The 23,853-nt window shown below is 43.2% G+C and overlaps 2 long non-coding RNA genes across 8 annotated transcripts in view; one reads left to right on the forward strand and one right to left on the reverse strand.

The window, feature by feature from the left end:
• The window catches only part of LOC310713741, a 49,327-nt gene extending 39,432 nt beyond the window's left edge, over positions 1-9,895 (forward strand). Inside the window, exon 3 of the long non-coding RNA XR_014529446.1 lies at positions 9,852-9,895. This is a non-coding gene — a long non-coding RNA (uncharacterized lncRNA). The remainder of the gene's footprint in view (positions 1-9,851) is intronic.
• The window catches only part of LOC310713740, a 37,004-nt gene extending 18,412 nt beyond the window's left edge, over positions 1-18,592 (reverse strand). Inside the window, exons 1-4 of one of the 7 annotated variants that reach the window (XR_014529443.1) lie at positions 18,369-18,586; positions 17,035-17,118; positions 16,526-16,648; positions 8,413-8,585 (exon numbers count right to left, since the gene is read on the reverse strand). This is a non-coding gene — a long non-coding RNA (uncharacterized lncRNA). Of the gene's footprint in view, positions 1-8,412; positions 8,586-16,525; positions 16,690-17,034; positions 17,202-18,368 lie in introns of all 7 variants that reach the window. The other 6 variants (XR_014529441.1, XR_014529442.1, XR_014529444.1 and 3 more) reach the window with 6 other exon arrangements.
• Positions 18,593-23,853: the final 5,261 nt, after the last annotated feature.

Below are 23,853 nucleotides of genomic sequence, written 5' to 3' on the forward strand. Positions count from 1 at the left end.
GAGGGAGATAATGGCCATCTGTCAGGGCCCGGAGGGGGGGAAAGAGTGGTAGACATCCAGGAACTCCCCCACCCCCACCCCACCCCGAAAAACCTTTACAACAGAAAACACAAGCTAACAAGGCATGGCATGTTCTTCAAACCTAAGAGATGCTTCTGTGCTTTATATCAAACATCAACACATCTGTTCAAGGCTGATGTCCCCCTCTTTCTCAGCATCCCTCTCTGAATCTTTATTCAAATATCACCTTCCTGCAGCAGTAGCTGTCGTGATCATTCTCTGTGTGCTTGCTTTGGTTCGTAGGGTAGCTTGCGAACCTTGAATTTAGTTTAGTCTAGGCACTTCCAGGTTGTTGCTATTTAGGAGCTGGATTCAATTGCAAGTTCAGGTTGCACATTTACAGTTGACTGTCTTGTGCAACACACCTGCTTCCCCGAAAGGTGGGGATAAAGATAAAGTGATAAGGAAAGGGATGGGGGAAATGCACGCTAGAAAGTGCACAATGACCCTTTGACACAACATCGTCTAATCTCCCTGCAAACAAATCAGGATGAATGCCCTATGAACAGGTTGTCTAAGGGTCCATACAGTGCAGGGACAAGATAGCCATCACAGGCTAGTCTCATCTTGCTTTACAGTAGTCTGTTCCAGGGAATCTCAATGAATGTCTGCCCTGCTCTGATGTGGATAAGTCCTCAACCATCCCCATTCTGATATTCTCATTGCTTCTGCTGCCAAGGTAGGTTGATAGTAGGGATGAGTGAATCTGTCAGTTTTGGTTTTTCTCAGTTTCTCTCTCCCCCCCCCCCCCCAGTCTTCAGCTCAGCTCTCCACATCAATTTGCTTTTTTTAACGTTCTCATGAAAATTCACCAGCATTTTAGTGCGAATTTCTCCTAATAGATACATTTTCACAAAGCAATTCCCCATAACATGTGTTTTTGTATGCTATTTTCACTAATATATGCATTTATATACACATGTTACCCTTTTTGTAGACTTTGCTTGGCTAGAGAACTGCACTGAAAAATGCCAAAAAGTGCAAATTTCAAAGAATGGTTGTGTTTTGGTTGGCGTATTGTTTCTGAAAGTGTGGATTAGGTAGGTTTACCTTTAAATACAAACTGAATAAAATTTCTCTCCCATCACTAGTTGAGAATTTCAGTTGTGGAACAGAAATATGCCTCAGCCACCACCTGTATACCCTTTTCTGCATAAAGATTAAGGGCCAACTGCATATGGCATTAGTCAATTATATAAACAAGTGTGCTTATCTTGGCTGCTTTTATTTTGGAGGGAAAACTCTCACAGGCCCTTGGCTAGAACATGCCCCCCAGTCTTGATTCAGGTCCTAAATCAGCTTTTTTCTGAAATATTCCCTAGCTGGCTGCTATTTGCTCCACAAGGTGCTGTTTAGACCAGACAGCACTTTCAGAGTTAAAACAGCAGCAGCCAGAAGAGAGTGATTTTCAGCAGATAACCAGTACAGGGCTCCGATCCAATTTTAGTTTTAGTTTATTGCTGTTTTTATCTGATTTCAATGTCTTTGGTGTTTTATTTTTAATGTGTAAACCACACTGAGACACTAGAGCTCAAAAATGTTGCTAAGGTTGCATACACCCTGCTCTTTGCTCTCACTGCTGGTTTGGGAAGTGCCGTACACACTTTAGCTACAATCCGTATTTATCCTGTCATTTCTTATGAGATGTTGCCTTTTGGTGCCCTTTTCTCCAAACCAGCTTTGATCCGAATCGAGGAAAAGAACCACCTAGCTGTATTTTAAGCTGGCAATGTGTACACAGCCCAATATATTTAATAAAGAATCAATAATCCAGATCAAAAGTGCACTGCAGATTGGGGCCCCGCAGCTACCTTTCCTCCAAAATAAATCCACTCAGATTATGCACGTTTGCTTAAAAATGTCGCGAATGTCATGTGCACGTTTGGCCCAGACATTGAAAAATTATCTGTGTTGACACTGAACTGTCATCTTCATTTTTTAAAAAAGGCAGGGTACCGATTGCTAGCACCTTCCCTAATGTCCTTCCACAGGACATGAGTTTGTGACATTTTCTGCACTTTTTTTTAATTTAGTCCATCTTATTGTTGCTCTGTTATCTTGAATCACTTGGGAGAACACATTTCGTCTTCACTTGATCTCTGGGTGTCCTCCACTCCCACCCGGGCGTTGCTACTCTCGGAACATGTTTATTAACTTGAGTGACATTTGTAAAATTGCAACCCCATTAACACAGCAAGTTATCCAATACACGAAGCTGCTCATCCATCTTTTAATTGGGACATGTCGCTCCCCTCCCAGATGTTCCCTTTCAGCAGATACTATTGTGCATCTCAAAAATTTGGATAATTATAGGCCCTATAAATGTAGTGCTGTAGATTGGCTGGCTTCAGCCAGCACCTCCTCTCTCTTTCTGTAATGGCTTCATTGTACAATAAATCACTCAATTCACAGTAGGAAGGAACTAATGTCAAACAGGAAACTTTAGAGTCACTTCCCACTATTGGTTTAGTAGTGGAAGCACTTATGATAGCCCAGCATAGCAACATAGCATGTTTTAGCCTGTATTCCCAACAAAACACACGCCCACACCAATCTTCAATAGAAATAATATCTGAAATATATTGACTAAATAGTGGATTTATAGTGTGATTAATCTACTTTTTTAAACCTGTCAGGAATGCCACAAGATGACAGTTTCTGGCAAAAAAGAAAATCGCCACTTAGTTTATTTATTATTTATTTCATAAAATGTATACGCTACTTGATTGTGTGGTGGGGAAACCTCTAAATGGTTTACAAAGAGAATAAAACAATCACTAAAAACAGCTAAAAACAACTATGTAAAACATTTTTTAAAAATTAAAATCAGCATTAAACTAAAAACAGATTCAAAACACAGTGGTGCCTCGCAAGACGAAAAGAATCCGTTCTGTGATTCTCTTCGTCTAGCGGTTTTTTCGTCTTGCGAAGCAAGCCCATTGACGGATTAGCGGATTAGTGCTATTAGCGCTATTAGCGGCTTTTAGTGGCTTTTAGCGGCGTTTAGTGGCTTATCTGCTGATCGAATCAGCTGATAAGCGGCTTAGCGGCTTAGAAAGGGGGGGGAAACCCCGCAGGAACTCGCAAGGCATTGTCGTCTTGCGAAGCAAGCCCATAGGAAATTCGTTTTGCGAAGCACCTCCAAAACGGAAAACTCTTTCGTCTAGCGAGTTTTCCGTCTTGCGAGGCATTCGTCTTGCGGGGCACCACTGCACATATCTACATTCTACATGTCCGGGTAGGCTTGTCCAAACAAAAACATTTTCAGCAGGACCCAAAAAGAGTCCAGTGAAGGTGCCTGCCTGGTGTACAGGAACTTCCAAAGTGTAGGTGCTGCCATACTGAATGATCGATTTCTAACAGCTGTCTAATACCAACAATAAAATACTGTACACATCATTCCCCTTCCCTCGTACTGGCACGAAAGCCATCTGCTGCTGCCCCACCACAGAAGGCACAGCTGACCTGCTCCACCAGGGGTGAGGAATGTGCACATCCTTCCAGATGTTGTTGGACTCTATTCACTAACGGAAGCTGGAGTGACACTACATCTAGAGGACCCCACGTTCCCCACCCCTGCCCTAAACTGTAGCAAAGGAGCACAATTACCATTGCACCAAGTGCATGAGCTCAATTAGGGCTGCGAAAGGCGGTGCTGAAAAGCCATGTTTTTGGGGTCTTCCTATAAAAAGCTCAACAATTTGGGGTGTCCTGGTTTTTATTTTTTGAAATATAGCAACCCTATATGCCTCGTCCTTTGCTCTGATGCTCTAGCACAGAAGTGCTGTTTAGACAGGACAGAGCTTCCTGGTTCTTCACTGTTGCATGGCTTTCTGCCTTTATTTGAGAAGGCCTTGCTATGCACTGTGCAACACATTTCAAAAACAAACAAGTCCCTACCAGCAATCTGAAATCGGCCAACAGGATAGGAAGGTGTAAGAAAGTGAAAAAAGGGGAGTTGGAAGATATGAGAGGAAACACAGAACTATTAGATTCTAGGTTAAGATTTCTGTCATGGAAGCAAGCGAGTCTCAAAGCAGGACATATGGTTCCGATTAAAATGCTAGTAGTATATTTTAAAACACTATCTAATCCTGTCTGAGGATTTTAGCAGTGACTAGTGGCTGTGCATGGATCGGATAGCGAACAAGGGATATGCACTGCTCCACAGTTTAGTCTTTGTGAGACACTCCTGAAAAAGGTCGGACATATCCAATCTATTTGGGGGAGGGGGATACACTAGACTCCATACCTAGTGGAAGACTTTCATCTTAAGTCTGGATGATATACACTTCAGCACACAAGGAGGGAGGGCACTCAGCCTCTCAAGGAGGGAGTCACATGGAGCTGAAACTGACTAGTCAGGCAAGGTCTGAAGAATTAACCTCAGCAGTGAGTTCAACCATACACTCTCAAGGCAAAGTATGAAAGCATGCAGCTGCAGGATTATATTGAGAAGAGGCTTCTCCACCCATGCACAGATGAGTTTTTAAAAATGATGGAGGCATGGCAGGGGGAAGGGGGAGCTGTGCCTCTCAACATCAGTGTTACAGGCACTCATTAAATGCATCCAACCTCATCCCAGACAGCACTCCAGATCATACCTTCCCCACTAATATAGTGTATGTCTTCAGAATTATATGTACAGGTATCTCCCCACTCGTGTGTGTGTGTGTGTGTGTGTGTGTGTGTGTGTGTGACATTTCTGGGTACCACGCATATACTGTTAGATGGGGAAAGCCTGCGCCCTTTCGTCTGCCAAACTCCACCACAAATGATCTCGCCAAACCTCCTTTCTCAAAACTCCAACTCTCCACAGGCTTCAGAGGTTGGTGCAAAGGCTCATGGGATTGCAGTTGCAAATCCTCCTGGGATTGCTAGCTGTTTCCTCGCTCTTTGGCAACATTTTTGCAGTTTCCCCACTCTTTTGGGGGCTTTTTTTGCCCCTTTTCACACATTTTTGCAGTTGAAATGGATTTGTTAAATTATTTCCCAACGCTGCGCATATATATTGTCGCACGTGAGTTGGAAGTGTATAAGTGGAGAAGCGCCTGTACACAGAATTATACCTTCTTTAATTACGGTTGGGGTTGGTGATTTAAGCTGAGATTTTAATGTCTTTGCAAGATTTATTGACCCCTTAATGTGCCTATCTGTTGCAGTTTGAATGGATTCAATTCTGTGGCTTTGCTTAAGGGGCAGAAGTGGTAGCAACTGACTGGGCAGGGCAGCTTCACTGCTTCCCAATGCTGGGGTTGCTGCTCATTACCAAGATGGAGGCCATGGGAAGGTTGGTGCAGTGCTGGTGCAGTGATGGAGCTGATCTAATGCTCCTGCCACTGCTCCAACACTGCACCAACCTCCTCTCATAACCACCAGTGACTCAAGCATTGGGAAGCCAGGGAAGCAGTGAAGTCCCACCCCACCCTACCCCATGACTGCTACCAGACAGAAGTCATGGTTTATCATTAAATGAAATCTGAACCAACAGAAGCTCATTGTCCCTTTCTGACATTTTCTCCCACTTCAAGTGGAAGACTTTCATTCTGCAAGGAGGACACAAAGACCTCATCATCCACTCCAAGGGCCTCTGCTGAGCCAATATATGTAAATAACCCATCCAAACCAATCTCAAAAATTACCATTTAAAATTATTAAATTTAGCATGTTTACTAGCTAACTCAATTGTAAACCAGATTTGTTTGCTTTATAATCCTATGAGATCCAATTACTCACCTGATCTTCTTCTTCCAGAAGAAACTTCTCCATATCAATTAAGGTAACTAGATCCATGCTAATATCAGTATGAACATTAGACTCTCCCATTAACACAGCATTTGCGTCACGATATTCACGTTGGGATATTCGCAGGCTTCGTAAATAATCTTCCAACGATCCCAGGGTAAGGGATTATGTGTAAGGGAATGCTAGGGTTTGGATAGCACCCCAAACTGTAAAATTCCCATTATCTGGGGAAAGGCATCTAATTTGATAGCTACAAAATGCTGCTGCTTGAGCCGTGATAAGCCCGAAGCAGAAATACTTCCTTTGCTATGTTAGCGCTGTGGAGCCTACAACCAAATTAGAAGCATCTTGAATATAAACTGCTTGTCTGAAAAGGTCCAGGTTCTAATCCAATGAAATAACTGCCATCTTGTATTCATTCCTGCTGTATCGTCTGCATATTCCTATACAGCTTTTTTTTTGGGGGGGGGGGTGTCATTCCATTGGGCAAAGACCTTCAGTTCATGCTCTCTCCTTGTGACTCCCAGCCTTGCACTTATAAGCCCTGTTCTAGAATGAGCACACAGCTTTGCCACAAAAAGGGCACTTCATAAATGAAATATTCATTTCAATAGGAATCAGACCAACCACAGAAGAAGTAAAATAGGTTATGCTTCCGTTTTCGAATGTACTGTAGGTTCAAACAATTTCAGTTCAACTTTTTCCACATCAGCCTCAAGCCACAGTGCTTTCAAACTGTGTGCAAGTCCCAAGTATTTCACAGATGAGGTGCCTTACAAGTGCCTTGGGATGCCTTACTTAACAGTAGCTAACTAAAAGGAAAATCAAATAAAGAAATACTAAGCTTGCTCATTGTAAGCTTTAATGATGGCTTTCCCTGAAAGCCATACATCTCAGAATGCTTTTGTTATACCCACATTTTACACACATAAGCCTCTGGGTTTTATTCCTTCTCAAGTCATACTCCCTGACCAACTCTATGGGTGCTACCAGCCTGGCGTTTATCGGCCACGTTCACATCATATATTTAAAGCAATATGATACCACTTTAAACTGTCATGTGTGACAGCACGACGGCACTTTTTCCCCTGGCGACGTTGGGCCCGCCCTCACTTAAATATAGTGCACCCACCTCACAGAACACCAATGCCATGAATTCCTACAAACTACCCAAGATTATCTTCCGGGGACTTGTGTGAGGGAAAACTTAATAATTTGGAGTCTCAGGCAGGATTTGATCAAATAAAGGTTTTATTAAACGAAGGAAGTTTATGACGCAAGTGGGTAAAACATAGGATACTCCAGATTATAATGCTATTTCACTTCAGTTCTTTCTCAGTTGTTGCACAGCTGTTGCCGTTTAATACTTTGGTTCTTAAACAAGGTGGTACTTCCTGTCAGTTACACATCCCTTAGACAACCCTACTCCTGAGGTACTCCAAGTAACAGACCCAAGGGATCTCCACACCCCTCTTAACTGGTTTGGGAGTCTTCTCTTTTTGTAGAAGAATCTCTCCCCTCCTGACTGGAATGAGACCTAAGTAGACTATATCTTTCCAGATTCTACTTCTTCTGGCTCAGCCCCAGTCTCCCAGTTAATTCCTGCCTTATTACTCTCTCTCCTCTCACTCCCTATCTCCCAACCTGACTCCTAACCTATCTCCCTACCTCAGTCCCAACCACTATTCCAACCTAAAAAACTGTCTCTCCAAATCCTCTCCTTTTCGACCCCCTCTCTTGGAACCCTGGCCAATTCATTAACTGTTTGCTGGCAGAGAAAAAGAAAACACTTGGGGACCCAACCTGTCCAGCAAAACAAACTTTTCCGTCACATCATGGCTTCCCTCAAAGAATTCTGGGAGCTGTCATTTGTTTAGCGTTCTGAGAGGAGACACCTATTCCCTTCCCAGAGCTTCAATTCTCAGTTCCTCGTGGAAAGGGTTTGGTTGTTAAACCACTCTGGGAATCATAGCTCTGTGAGGGGAATAGCGGTATGCTAACAACTCCCACCACCCTTAAAAAAACTATAGTTCCCAGGATTCCTTGGGGCATGACTGTGCTTTAAATGTAACGTGCATACTCAGCTTATAAGTCTGCCCTAATTTGAAACGAAACCTTCCCACTTCCTTCGCCCGCTCTTTCGTACTTCAAACACTGAATGTCCTTTTGGCATCAGGTGTGCTGCAGAAATGAGAAAGAACTGGATGTGCCTTAAAAATATATTTTAAAACCCCTCATCATTCTCTTCCTAGGTGAGCTGGCTGTCCAAGGCAGGATTCTGCAACAGGCAGTACATTGGCTGTGCATGGAATCACTTTCCCTTCTGTCTTACCACATTTCCAGATGTTAAGTTACATTGTGCAATAAACACGTGGATTTTGTTCATTTGTTGTGCATGAGCCAAACCTTCTTTCTCAAAGCGGGTGCTTCTGCTTCAGCAACTCAACATTTCCCCCTAAATATTTTGACGGAAAATATGATGGTTCCTCTGGCCTTGCTCTTTAACTTTTTAATCTGTCTCAGTGGCTGCATGTTCCCATCCTTAAGACCTTGATCCTATACACTTACTTGGGAGTAAGCCCCAGGAACCTCCATGATGGGACTTACTTTTGAGTAGGCAAGTCTGGGAATTCTGCTGCTAGTCATAGAAGCTGAACAGCACTCACACAATGTGCCATACAAAAGAGCGCAACTGAAAGACAAGATCGCGCTCTTGAAGGGCACTGCTGTTGGGATGGCTGCATTGTTTGAACGGCTACAGGCATCTTTAGTCCCAGAGACTGAAAGAGATAAATTAGACAAGGTCACACCTTTTATTGTGGCAATTTCTGCCTACAAGAGACGGGAAGCTTTCGAACAAACAAAGAAATTGCAGCGTAGGAAATAACCCTGAAAGGGATGATGGAGGAGGACTGTCCTCAGTTAACAACCATTCTTCAGATCAAACAAGTGATAACATCTTTGGAATTTCTCAAGGGCTTCATTAATGAGATGCCACCAATGTGGGCACACTGTTTTTCAGGCAGCCTATGGGCTTGTCCACACCAGAGCTTGCTTCTGCATGCAAAGTCATGTGCTTTGAACTCCTCTGAACTAGGGCAGCCTGGTTGTCACAAGGAGCGGAAGACTTCACGTATGAAAAGAAAGGCTTGCCACAGTTATGTAACAGTGTCATTGTTTATCTGCCTGTAGGAATAGATAAATCCTCATTTTTCCAATTATGTTTCCAGCCCCATTTCTGCATCCATTTGCAAAATTTGCGCACTTCTCCTAATACGTACATTATTGTATGCAATTGTTTAGTGCTTTTTTCTTTAAAAAAATGCTTAGGGGTACTCTCATTTTGACTTGAGAAGATCACCATTTTATAGTTCAAATCGGGAAAAATAAATACAGTAAATGGACAAAAGGCCGCCATCAGAGGTAGCAACGGAACTGATGATTCCCCGTGCTAGAGAAGAAACTTTTTAAAAAAATAGTTTCTTCTCCCATCAGATTCACAAAATGTTTAGGGGTATACATACCCCTGCGTCCCCCCAGAAAAAAAGCACTGCAATTGTTGCTAAATACAGGAACAAACAAATTTCTTTCCCATTCCTATCTGCCTGTGTGTGTGTATACTGTCAACTTTTTTTTTTTTAGAAAAGCGTGATTTATTAGTCAAAGACGTCTGAAGCACACAAATATAGCTTAGCATGAAAACCACCAGGTTCGTCTAATTTGGAGTGCTCAGCGAGTTTCTCTGGTGCTTATCATGAAAGCATCGTTAAGGCTGACTGAAATAACTCCACCCAAGCCTTGCCTGGATGAGTAGTGCTACTTGTTTCCTTCAGGTGACATTTTGGTAGTTTGTGCCTTCAAAGAGGTGCTTGCTTCCGTAGCCTCTGTCAGGAAACTGCGTTGAGCATAAAAGCATAAGCTCTAGGCAGGGACCGTTTAGCCCTCACGCGCCTCACAAGCAAAAGACTCTGATATTCTCATCTCATTTCACAAATATCTGACTGTTTGTTCTCTCTCTCTCTCTCTCTCTCTCTCTCTCTCCCCAGGCATGTGCATGTGTTGAGAGATACTATCAAGAGGAAAGTGTGGTCAAATTATTTATAGCTATTGTGGTTTCCAAGATAGTATATGGTAACTGAATTATGTGAAACCAAGAAATGTTCTCCACTGAAGAATGCGTGTCAGATTCTGTTCTTCCCCCCATGCTTCTCTTGAAAAATATATAGTCGAGGAACTAACTGACATGAATAAAAAGGAAAAATGTCTCCTCCTCTTTGGTTAGGTAAAATTATGATTTTAGGTTAATTGCCAGGGCAGAGTCTCAAACAAATATGTGTTCTCCCAGGCCCACATTTCCAGAATGTCTCAGTGACGTCTATGCTGATTTGGCCATGTCCACAGAATGGAAGATCGTGGGGTTGCCAGGGATGTGCTCTAAGGGGAGCTGGCTTCAGGCACCAGGCCCATTGGCAGACTAACTCTGTATTACAAAGGTGTCTGCAAACATGACATGAAGTCTGGCAACATCAACTCCACTGTATGGGAATCCCTTGCGATCGACAGCAGTGCCTGGAGATAGACAGTGACCAAAGGAGGAATGACTGCTGGGAGGAGCACAGAGAGAAGAAATGCCATGGTACACCTGTAGCAGCACAACAGGATGCCTTCATCTGCCCCAGCTGCAACAAACCATGTCTCTCCCATATCAGTCACTACAGCTACTGTTACTCTCCAGGGCTTGGAATTTACCCCTGAAGGCACACTCTCCTGTTGTCTGCCGAGGCTGACGGATGCCAACTGCGCTTCTGCAGTAAAACAGGCACATTTCTTTAAAGATTACTTAACTTTAAAAGGTAATATTAACAAGCGGAACTTGCACAGACTGTTATAGTGTAGAGTGCTTCTGTTCAGGGTTCTAGCTGGTAAACCATACCCTGTTCCAGGATATCCAGTCCATTCCTCTTTCTTTCTTGTTTTCCCATGTTTTTCTCCTCCATCTGTCAGCCAGTATTCCATGGCCACTGAGCATGCTCACTCTCATTTCCAAAACATCACCTTGTTAGCTTGCACATGTTCTGGCTATTGCTTTACATAGTGGTCACCATCTTTTAAAATTTCTTAGTTTGACTACAGCTTAAACTTAAGGTTTGCTAAGCAAGACACAACATTATGTTGGCATTGCAGCAATAGTATTCCAGCGTCAAAGGAAGAGGCTCCGGTGTAAATGCTTTAAGAACAGAGGGTCACACAAGGACTGAGGAACATCTAACAGACCAAGCAATGCATTTAAACAGAAGTTACTTACTGGTGGTTTAAACCAATGAAGGTCTCCCTGGTGAGTTCATGCCTGAAGATATGAAATTTCAATGGTTTGTCTTGGTTTAGAGTGATTTGAATACCGTGCACTCAGTTTGCCTCTGACAAGATTACATTTTACTACACGTTATATAAAATATTTATAGCAAATGAGAAATGTAGACACCTTTTCTGTATATTAAAACCAGCATACCATGAGGGAAGCTGATTCAGTGCTATTTTTCTAGAAGAAGAGGTGCCAGAACTCAGTTCCGGAGAGTTCCAGCTTAAAAAAGCCCTGGGTGTAGTGTTATGGTTAAGAGAATGAGGCTGCCATCCAAAGCCCCTTTCTGCGATGTAGGGGATGTTTCCTTTGGGCAGAGGTATCCCTCTGCCCAGTTCTGTTGGCCTCTGCCAGTGGTACCAGAAACATTCTGCTACCATGGAACTCCCTATTCTCCCTGCCCAAAACACAGGTGGACAACAACCCACAGAAAGCCCTGAAATGGAGCATTCTGCAGGCAGAGGGGGTGAAATGGCTTGGGACCTGCTGGATCCTGAGCCAGTACAGTGATTTTCCTGGCGCCTCCTTCCACTCCAGCCAGTGAAAGGACTGCAGTCCTGCTGGGAGTATATCTCAAATTCAAGCATGAACTCAACAGGGGAACCTTAGGCAAGCTACCATCTCTACCACCTGCAATCTGTAATATGGAACTAATGGCCCCGGCTTACCTAACAATGTTTTCTTGAAAGCATCATTGAAATAATATTATATAAATCACTTAAGAGCACTCAGAAAAAGTGCTCTAGAAATATAACAAGTATCATCACTAGGCACAATGCAGCAAAGTAGTAAGCATTATTTGACGCCAAATTTATTTCATTTGGAGAGCTAACCATTTCTTAAACTGCCTGCTATTGAAAGCAAGGAAATTTCAAAAGGCTTTATATTGGCTGGCATATGTCTTACCGAATGAAGAGATTTTTGGCTCTGAAGCTTTAATCTTTGGATAATGTTCATGGTGGGGGAAATGGGGGGAATCTTGAGCAAGGACAGGCCTGAGTTTTCTGCTAGACAAAGAAGTTTTATGGCTGTTGAGGGACCCTAGAATTGCTTACATTACCACAAATAAAAGCCGTATTTGGGGATTCATCTAACGCAGGGGTCGGCAAGGCTTACTGGGCATGGGCCAGATCACTCCCGCAGAGATCCTCGCAGAAGCGATTTTCAGCGTCTGGGCATGCGCAGAAGCGATTTCTGGAGCCACGGAAGAGAGTCCCCACACCACGCTGTGCCAATTTAGTGCAGCGCACGGGGACTTGCTGAGCGGGTGGCTTGGTTCGGGGGCAGTTCATGGGCCGCTTCCAGCCCATGGCCTTATGTTGCCGACCTCTGATCTAAGGATTCCCAATGGGCTCTTGTCCCACACATTATCACAAATTGATTCTGTCAATAACAACATCACCCTCTGTTAGACAAAACAAGATTAGGGAACCCCAGAGGTCAAATGTGGCCCTTCAGTTCTCTGTATGTGGCCCCCAGGAGTCAAGCTAAATCATTCCCCACATTGACCCTGCTCCATATTCTCCTGAAGTGCTTTTGCTTGAGTGGAATGTGTCTTTGAACTCCCATAATGCCTCTTGCTTGCCTGGAAGGAAGTGTGTGTGTGTGTGTGTGTGTGTGTGTGTGTGTGTGTGTACACAGAACCCTCTGAATTTTGTGTGGCTGAAATGTTGTACATGAGGGTGACACATCCATTGCTCCACCTACTTTTCCTTCTGGTGCTTTTCCATACTCCATTAGCCATGTGGAATAGTTTCTACCATTCCATCTTGAAAGGGAAAAGGCAGCTGAGAGCTTGCCCATAAGAGGGAAAATTATGCATATAATTTAACTAAAACTTCTGTAATACTCAGCTAATGTGAAAGGAGATATATTTTTCTAGTAAGTCGTGTCCTCTGTGGTGGTGGTGGGAATTCTTTTGCCATTGGCAGGAACCCCAGAAATTCCTGGCAAATCGCAGAGTTTAGGGGGTTATGAGCATAAAAGCATTTTTCACACATCCAATAATTCTCCCCACCCCACCCCACCCTGCGCCCAGCACATCCTCAGTGGCCACTCCAAATTGCAAATGAAAAGGAAACAGACATTCTGCCATTTGAATGTACTGGCACAATTCAGTTGGCTTTCAAGTTTGCTTTTTCAGGAGCTTAAAGGAAATAATACTAATAAAGACCAAATCTGCTCTCCCCAATGAATATGACCCTTTTAAAGAAAGGTATTTGGGGAGGGGATAGATCTGTCTTGGCTGGCTTACATGTTATCCTCTTATGAGGATAAGCTCTCCTTTCACTTATTTTTATTTTGTCCCTCACCAGCTGTGAGTAGCAGCACAGGCAGCAGCAGCTGGAGAACAAGTCCCTGTCCCTTCCTTGGCCCTGCACTCTAGGTAAGAAGGGAGCCGCTGCTCCTTACACACACTCAGTCCCAGCTAGGTCAATTTGCCCATTTTGGTTTCTCCCAGTTTCTCACCTTCCTAATTTTAAGGTTGGTTCCCCATGTCTCCACTCTGCGGATTTTTAGAGGGTGCCATCTCCCTGAAAATTTATCAGCATTTTCGTGTGAAGTTCGTCATCTTAAGAAAGTTTGTCCCAACAGATGATCTTTTATAACCATAAAAGTTGCCTATAAATGAACTGGCTTCCAGCTGTTTTATGAACTGTTTGGGTTGTTTCCTTTTAAGTGAGTTCCGTTGGATATCTCGTGTCGTACGTTTTGTTTGTCTGCCATCTGGAATGCTTGACAGACTCACAACATTTCTTAAGGAAAGACAAAGGAATCACTGTGAACTAACTCTCAGCACTGAGTGCATCACATGTCTAGGGGCTTAATTCAGTGGTGGGGAGTCTGCATTCCAGGCATGCCTCCCCATCTGGCCCACCACGCCATTTCAACCACGCCTACCTGGCCTCCACCTGATTTCTTACATGCTGTGCCTTTGACGTAGGCTGTGCTATGATCTGCAAGTGCTGACAATCAGCTGATTGTTGGCTGTTTTGACGGCTGGGTCTTGGCGCTTGCAAACTGAGATGCCCGCACGATAGAGTGAGAACATCCACTGTACCTAGTATACATGGAGAATATGTGATCAGCCATATCTTACCATTCTCCCACTTTACTACAATAATGCAGAGTGTTCTTTTTAATGCTGAAAGGCATACAAAGGCCACAGTGTCTTCCTATCCGACACAGCAGAGGTATTTAAAGAGCTTAATATCAAATCCAGGGGATTCCACAGAGGGAGAAACTGAGTAGATAAACCTGGGGAAGGGGAGACTGCTTTAACTTTGGCTGCATTCAGATGTGAGGTTTATTGCAGGCATGTCCAACAGATAGATCGTGATCTACCGGTAGATCACTGGACATCTGCAGTAGATCACTGGTAGATCATTGGCTCCCCCCAAAGAAGCTGAATTGTGGGTCCCCTAAAAAATAACTCAGCAAAAAAGCTCCCTGAAAAACTCAACAACTTTGACCCGAACCCCCCCAAAATGGGCCTTCCTCCTTCGTAAAACAAGTTTAACCTGAACCCCAAAAAAGGGGATAGATCACTGCTAGTCTTTAACTCTGTGAGTAGATCACAGTCTCTTGGGAGTTGGCCACCCCTGGTTTATTGCATTAATTTCACTGGTTCCTTTTGCATTGCAGTACCTATTGCATTGTGGAACTGTAGCTTTTCACTCATGTTAGTGGTTTGGTGTGATGCAACAACAAACTCCCTCGCCTTTTCTGGACATGCACAGTTCTGTTCCTCCATGGTTCACTAGGAGGTATGCCAAACTATAGCCCCAAAATTTGTTACATAAGCAAACGTGCCCCCAGTATTCTGGATTTCCAGGGTTGCAAACAATTTTTCTCTCCAAACAACTAACAGTGGAAAGGGGCACTAAACTGCCACTAGTTTCCACTAGATTTCCAGAACTGGATTTTACATCATGAGAAAGATCACATAAAATGTGAAAATTAACAGGTACAGAAATGCCAGGAAGAGGGAATAAAGCACTGCCTGAACACAGCCTTTGTAGTATAACTGTAAAACAAAGAGAGAGAAGCTCTGTTTGCTGCTGAGTTGTCACTCAGACCTGCTAGCATTTGTTAACATCCCAGGTCTGCCTGCCTAAGCCCCCACTTCATTATCTCCATCCTCCTTGTGCATGACAAATTGCAGAGCCACTCCTTAATCTCTGCAGAAGGAAAGCAGTAATAATAATGTAGAAAGTTCAGCCTCTATTGTCTGCTCCCACATGAGTCAATATGACACGTTTCGCATTCATCTGTTGATTTACTGTTCACCATCAGCACAGGCCAGCAGTAAACTTTTAACAGGTTTCTGTAATAGCCGTGGTGGCAACATTTGGGCGCAATTAAGCAGGCAAGATTTCCCCTGGCGTGATCTTTTGAGGGGATGCACACTTTTACAAAGGGCCGAGGGGGTCACAGATGCTTTTGTGAATTCCTTTGGGGCGCTCACTCAGGTTAAAGAGGTGGGAGTGGTGCGAGAGAAGGGAACTTTGGAGGTCTTTTTTTGTTTATCTGGAAAAGGCTCTTCTCTCCCCCCCCCCCCCCCCGCCCTGTGCTCTCTTTGCTGAGATAAGACTTTTTAAGACACTGCACAGAGCGATGGATGGGTTTCCCCTTACATTTCCACAAAGCACTGGTTTTTGGGAGGGCTGCTTTATTTAGCCCAACTTCTTCTTTTTAAAAAAGAAGTTAGCAGCGCATCAATCACCCCGTGCTTATTTGCAAAGCGTGTGTAAGATGAGATAAAGGCAAGACAGTTTGACAAACTGCTAGCATAAGGGGGAAAGGAGCAGTTTTTTCTTATAACAGTTGAGAGGGAAGGGAAAGGGGGAGGAAGGAGGAAGAGCAAGGGAAGGGAGAGGAGAAGGATATACGGAGTGTGGCCTTCTTCAGATGATGTCATAGGTTGTACAGAGTAGAACAGCATCAAAATACATATATTCCTAAACTTCCCCCCTCCCCTTCCAGGTCTGATTACTGCTACATGCACTGAGTGCCTAATGCAGCACATGTAATAAATGTCCCAGTCATGGAGAGCATTGCGTCAGTTTGGGACAGCAGCCAGAAAATCTCTCTAGCCAGGAGATGAACTCAGACTCTAAAATATTTACATGATAGATGGCCAAGCCCAGGAGGAAGGCCCTGTTATTACAGAATTTATAGTCTTCCCACAGTGAGCTGCCTTTTCTGCTCCACAGTCCCCATGTGGTCGGCTTTGCATACATAGACAGTGATTCTGCTTTGCACAGGAACTAAAGCAACTGGTGCCATTAGTTGTCTGCTTTTAGTCCACACAGCAGGGTGGGGTCCTGGGGCCAGGAAAAAAGACTGATTCACACCTACCTCAATTCAAATCAAATTAGGCTTCGTGCACAGCCACTTCAGCCACAGGCTGCCATTTTCAATGGGAGATCGATATAGTTCCATCTTATGTATGTTTACTTCTTGCAAGTCATTTTCAGAGCTCTAGACTGAAAGCAGCATGTTGAGGCTGAGCATGAATGATTCTGGATTGAGAAGAAAACTATGTTTTTGTGGTACAAGCAGGTGAGTTGCCTGCATAGCCTGGTTCTGGACAGTTCCCCTCCTTTGATTTTCAGGAGTGGCTTTTCAGAGGAAGGGGCAGCATTAGGACCAGGGACAGGGAACTCATCTGCTCTCTTCATGCTGGCTCGAGAGAGGGAGCAGAAGAATGGAAATGGAGAGATGTGAGGAGTTTGACCAATACTTTGTGAGGACCAAGCATTCCTGGCAGAAGCGGTTGCAAATACTGTGAAAAGACATTCAACACTCAAGGTGTCTAGAGAAAGATTTCATTCCACAACCATTGTACAAGGCCCAAATGGACTCACCTCAGTTCCAGGCAGGTTCCAACTCTTCCATTTGATAGAGGCCTCATCATTACTGGGTATTAGCAACCACAAAAGGGTTTGAAGCTGTAGAGCAGAGCAGAATGGAAGTTGTCATTTTGATGGGAAGCACCAGAGCACTAAAACATTATTTGAATTAACTGATTTTCCTGCAAAGAACATGAATGTATATTACGCCTTGCAAATCTTATCTTGCATATCATAGCCTTTCGAAAGACATAAATGCTTAGTAATACTTCAGATTTAAAAAGCTATCCAGGCAAAAGCAAACTTACACATATCATATAGAAAAGTGGATCAGAGTAGATGGTGACAAACTGTTTGAACTGTTCAATATCGGCTGGTTAGGTTTGAATGAACAATACCTATATTCCACCAGAGCTATTTGTTCCCTTGCAACTGGTAACATTGGCTGTCACTGTATACATGCATGAGCTCTGTAAGATGCAGCATCTTAGCTTATCTCATCATCTGACAGCCTGGTTCATTGGGCAGTGTGCTCTGTAAAGTTGTTGCCAATCTCTTATCAGCTTCAGGAAAGAAAACACCAACATCACTCATGATCATCTTGTCAAATACACGTTGAATGGCTTAAGAACAAAAGTGATGGATGATTCTGTTTTGAGTTTTAACATGCTTAGCTGTTAGTGGTGTCTGCCTCAGAAATGAAGAATGAACTATAATTGAGGGCTGAACATGAAGGGGAAAATCTTTGATAAATGATAGTATAATTATAGGGATGTTCATTGGCTGCATGTTTTGCCTGATGAATTATCTAGGTAAATCTGTTTGCCTTGAAAAAGAAGAGTTTGTGGGTATTGAACTTGGAATTTGGGATAATCTCTGCTCATTCCCAAATGAAATGCAAGCTTTCCATGGTTGTTTTTAAAGTTGCCAACTATTTTACTGCCCCCCTGCTCCCATTGCACCATGCAACTTTTGCCTGCTGATTTCTGCAGAACAAGCTACAGTTATGCAGCAACTAGAACAGACCAGGCTGGATTTTTTGCTGGTCAGTTAGAAACCCTAGCGGGTTCGTATTGTTAACAACAAACAAACTAGAAAACCATGTTTTCTGTTGAGAGTCACTATGTTTAAGAACATAGCTTAAGAAGAGCCTCCTTGATCAGGCCAGTGGCCCAACTCACAGTGACCTATTCTCCCAGATGCCATTGGGGTTTGAAGTCATTGATAGCCTTCCCCTCCATGAATTAGTCCAATCCTCTTTCAAAGCCATCAGAGTTCATGGCCATTACAGCCTCCTGTGGAAGCAAGTTCCATAATATAAGTCTGTGCAGCATGAAGAAGTACCTGACCTTATCTGTCCTGAATCATTCAGCTTCACTGCATTCTGTGAAATATGGAGAGTAAAATCCAGAGTAGAGAGGACTGAGCGGTCACATTGCTGCCAGATAAATTCTCTAGGATTTCTAGAAAGACAAGGATATTCAGGATACAATCCATCAGGGCTTTTTTCAGCTGGAGCTCGCCAGAACTCAGCTCTGGTACCTCTTAGGTGAGCGCCGTTGCCATAATAAGAAAACAAGGGAGGTATCCATAGTGAGTTCTGGCACCTCTTTTTCTATAAAAATAACACTGCAATCCATCCATCTGCAATCCATCCCACTGAGTTATATGGGACTCAGTCTTGAGTGAGCTTCCACAGGAGTCAGGACTGCAGCTTTAAAGTCTCACTGATTTCAGTGGGGGAAAGTTAAATGCATGCTTATATTTTCATTGAAAACAATGGTATTTAAAAGCACTTAATTTAGGATGGATTGTGTCCTCACATCACAACTTATATTTTCTACATCCCTTTCTTGCTCACTGAAGTCTTTCTCTCCTTTCTCTCCTGGCTATCTCTATTACAGATACCAATAGCAGCCACTACAGTGCTACCTCGGTTTACAGACGCTTCAGGTTACAGACTCTGCTAACCCAGAAATAGTACCTTGGGTTGAGAACAGAAATTGCGTGGCAGCAGCAGCAGCAGTGGGAGGCCCCATTAGCTAAAGTGGTACCTCAGGTTAAGAACAATTTCAGGTTAAGAACGGACCTCCAGAACGAATTAAGTTCTTAACCCGAGGTACCACTGTATTACTTTGTGCTTATCTGTTTCATTCTGGGTTTATTTAAAGCCATTCAGGTGCCTTTTTTAATGTTCTGTGTCTGTTCATGACACAGTCCTGGGATCCTTGGAGAAATTGAGCTTAATTTAGATACTGGGTTCTTGGGAGTTGCTACAGTTAAAATACCTCCCTACATCAGCCTCAGTTTTGACAGGCTTTTAAAAAAATGTATAAAAGTTTCCAAGTCTCCACCTTGGCATCAACAGCAACCATTAATTTTGTCTGGATCAGAAGATGTATTCCTTTTGAGCCAGCCTCGTCTATTTATCTCTCCTGCTCACTGAAGGATCTCAAACTGTGATCCATGGACCATCTGTGGTCTGCAAGCTAAAACCAGGTGATCTGCAACATGCCTCTGAATTCGTGGCTGAAGATGAGAGAGGGCACATCCATTGCATTAAATATTTATATTGATTTTTAATTGTATTTTTATTGCTTCTTTTATGGGATGGAATTCAATGTTGTGCTATTACAAAGACTCAATCTGTGCACGCATATCAGCTTGTAACACCCACCTATCCCTCCCTACCCTGTGTGCTGCTCTGGGAGCTTTAGGGGCACGGGTGGCACTGTTGTCTAAACCACTGAGCCTCTTGGGCTTGCCAATTGGAAGGTCAGTAGTTCGAATCTGAGTGACGGGGTGAACTCCCATTGCTGTATCCCAGCTTCTGCCAACCTAGCAGTTCAAAAGCACACCAGTGCAAGTAGATAAATAGGTACCACTGCGGTAGGAAGGTAAACGGCATTTCTGTGCACTCTGGCACTCATCACGGTCCTCTGTGCATCAGTAGCGGTTTAATCATGCTAGTCACATGACCTGGAAAACTGTCTGTGGACAAACACTGGTGAAGCGATATGTGGGAGGATGATTTAGACTGAATCCTGGCATATTTTAATCTGGCTCAGTTTAACTTCTTGTGTATAGGATTTCTTTGCAAAACTGTTCAGGGGTCCATTTATTGTCATATATACCATTTGCACTGCAGTGCTCTTTGAGCAATTTACATGTCACTTTAATTTATCTTTTTAAGTCAATTGTCCCATTACCCACATAATTTCTGTCTCATATTTATCATTTGCTAATACAAAAGAAAAAAGAAAATTACCTTCAAATATTTTGATCAGGGTTCTTTTCCTTCTTCAAGGGATCTGACAGCTCCTTTAAAAATAATAATCTTTTTTTAAAAAACAAACGCTTATTAACTCTGAGAGCAGAAATACAGCAGTATGGCAAGAGAATCTATTGGAACGACCGGAAAAATATAGATCGTTTAAAGATGCTAGTGTTTAAACATGCATAAGAACAACGCCAGTTTGGTGAGATTGAAAACAATGACAATAACAAAAAATAACAACACAGAGACACTAATCAGAAATGTTACAAACCATCAAATAAAAAATAGCCTGTGAAATTCCTGTGAGAGGCACTAACAGTGAGATTAAGTGGATTAGTCTACTGGAATCTGTGGAATGTCGCTTGCATGTGCTTTTGTTGTGGATTACGCAGAAGCAATGTTTTTTTTTTTTTTAAATATTTTATTAAGGATTTTCTTGTTTTACAGAAGTGTAGTGCCTCATATATATTTTTTCCCCATGTAACATTTTTACAAATCCGTTTCATTTGTTGAGGCATTAGGGGGAGAAGAAAATAAAAATAAAAATAAAAAAGGAGAGAGAAAAGAAAGGGGGGTGGAGAGAGGGAAGATGGATAAGGGTGGGATTGGGTGGCGGTGTTTCTATTATGTTTAATGTATGTAGAGTTTGGTGTCAGCGTGCTTTTGTTGTTCACTTGTGTTCCTTTGGTGGTGAGAGAGGTTGGGGTTGGCCTAGGGTGTGATTGTTTGCTTGTGATTGGCTGTGGTGATCTTTGTTTTCGTGTGTGAGTGAGGTGGGTGGGTGTTTTGGATCAGGTCAGCCATATTGATTTGTATGCTGTTGGTGGATTATTGTCATTGTCCTGTTGGGCTGTGTGTGTGATAAAGGGGAGCCATACCGGGGTGAAGGCATCTTCTTCTGTTTGTCCCCGTGTCAGTTTCAGTTTATTAGTTAATTTTTCTAGTAGGGCTGTTTCCCATACTATTTGGTACCATTGGTCCATGCTTACTCCTGACAGGTCTCTCCAGTGTCTGGTTATGGTGTTTCTGGCTGCTGAGAGCAGGTGGGTTATGAGTTCTTTGTGGTGTAAATGGGCATTGTTGTCTTGGAAGATGTTTAGTAGGGCCAATTCTGGGGTGGTGTCTATTACTTGCTTAGTTATTTTACAAATTTCTTGTATGGCTGTTGTCCAGAACAGTTGGATTATGGGACACTCCCACCACATGTGGAAGTATGTGCCTGTGGAGGTGCACCCTCTCCAGCATTTTGGTGAGGTTCCTGGGTGTATTAGCGCTAGTTTCCTTGGTGTTAGGTACCACCTGTAGGTGAGTTTCAGTGTGAGTTCTTTTCTTTTCGTTGATATGGATTTAAAGGGGGGTTTAGACCACATTCTGGTCCATTGAGTGGGGTTTATCTCATAGCCTATGTCATTCTCCCATTGATTTTTGATTGCGTCTAGGGGATTTGCGAGATTTTGGAGTAGTATTTTGTATATTGCGGATACCATCCCTTTACCGTTTCCCTTTGTTGTTAGAAGGAGGTTTTCGAAGGTTGTCAGGGGCCTAGTTGCTGCTGATTTTACTGTTGGGTTGTTTAAGAGGGCATGTAGTTGGTGTTGTGTTAACCAGGGCATTTGGGTGTCTTCTAGTTTGTCTTGTATTTCTTGTGTTGACAAGGGTTTGTTATTTTTATAAAAGTCTATTAGGCGATACAAGCCTTTGGTTCGCCAGGTTTTTATCTTGAGGTTTTGTGCTGCATGGTGGAATAATGGGTGGTATGCCAGGGGGATTAGTGGGGATTGGGTTGGGGATAGTTTGCCTATTTGTGTTTTCCATGCTTTGAGCATGGTCTGTGTGTACCTGTTAAGTGTTGTGGGAATTTTCTTTAGTTTGTTTGGGAGGAGTGGGTATGTTGTGGTGCAGGTGTTTTCAATTGTGTCCTTCTCTAGGTGTACCCATTGTTTTGTCTCATCTTCTAGTATATATGGGATTATATGGCGTATTTGGTTGGCGTTGTAATATGCTTCTATGTTGGGGATTCCCCATCCTCCTTCTGAGGTGGGGAGGTGCAGGTATTTGGGGCTTATTCTTGGTTTTTTATGTGAGAAGATGAAAGAGTGTAGTTTTCTCTGCCAACTGTGAAGTTGGGTTGAGGGGATCCAGATTGGGAGGGTTTGGAATAGGTAGGTTAGTTTTGGGAGTGTGATCATTTTGATCATGGCTATTTTGTCTGAGAGAGTGAGGTTCATGTTATTCCATCTCTTTAGGTCTTTGTTAATTTGTCGCCACAGGGGCTTGTAGTTGTGGAGGTACAATTTATTGAGGTTTCTGGTTATTTGTACCCCTAGGTATCTGAACTTGGTGTGGCAAAGTTTTATTTTGGTGACCTTCGTGAGTTCTTTTTGGGTGTGAGGAGGGGTATTGAAGCACATAGCTTCTGACTTTGTGAAATTTACCTGTAGGCCCGACACCATTGCAAATGCGTTGAGTTCTCTGATTAGGGAGGTTGCTGTGCTTACGGGGTCTGGTGTTGTGACCATTAGGTCATCTGCAAAGAGCCCTAATTTATAGGTCCTGCCTTTTATTTCCACTCCCTTGATGTCTGTGGCTGCTCGGATGCGGATTGCTAGGGGTTCCAGAGCCAGGATAAATAAGAAGGGAGACAGTGGGCATCCTTGTTTCGTGCCTCTTTGGATAGCTATAGTGTTAGAATCCATATTGTTAGTTCTGCATTTTGCTGAGGCTTGGGAGTATATTTGTTTGAGGATTTGTAGGAAGTTGGGGCCAAATTTCATGTTAGTTAGTACTGCTAGTATGTATTTCCACTCCAAGCAATCAAAGGCTTTGAGGATGTCTAGGGACATAATTGTCAATGGGAGTTTGGTTGCCTTGCTGTGTTCGATCAGGTTCAGTAGTTTCCTGATGGGGTCTGTTATATTGCGGCCAGGGACAAAGCCAGTCTGGTCTGGGGCTATTAACTTGTGTAGGAAGATTTTTAGGCGGTTGGCCAAGATTGATGTGAATATCTTGTAGTCTTGGTTTATTAATGAGATTGGGCGGTATGATTCTACTTTGAGGCTGTCTTTTAGTGGTTTTGGGATGGAGACTATTTTGGAGTGGGTCCAGGTTTTGGGGATGGGGCCCCCTTTTATGATGTCGTTGAATAGGCGGGTCATGTAGGGCATCAAGGGTTCTTTGAATTTCTTATAGAATTCTGCTGTGAAGCCGTCTGGGCCTGGGGCTTTCTGTGGTTTCAAGTTTTTGAGGACCGCATCTATTTCCTCTGGGGTGATAGGGCTATCCATGAATTCCTGTTCCTCATCAGTTAGGGTAGGCATGGTCAGTCCTGCTAGAAATTTTTTGATTTCCCTCTCTGGTGGGTTATGGGAGGTGTATAGGTTGGAGTAAAATTCTGCAAATTCTGAAATTATTTCTTTGGGGGAGAATGTTATGTTGCCGTCTTTTTTGGTGATGCAGTGTATTCTTGTTTTGAGTGCTTTTTTCCTACATCTATTTGCTAGTAATCTGGAGTTTTTCCCTCCATATTCATAGAAACGTTGTTTAGAGTATAGAATGTT

Source organism: Podarcis liolepis (assembly GCF_965112155.1).
Source record: "Podarcis liolepis genome assembly, chromosome: 8".
In the NCBI taxonomy this organism is placed as follows: domain Eukaryota; kingdom Metazoa; phylum Chordata; class Lepidosauria; order Squamata; family Lacertidae; genus Podarcis; species Podarcis liolepis.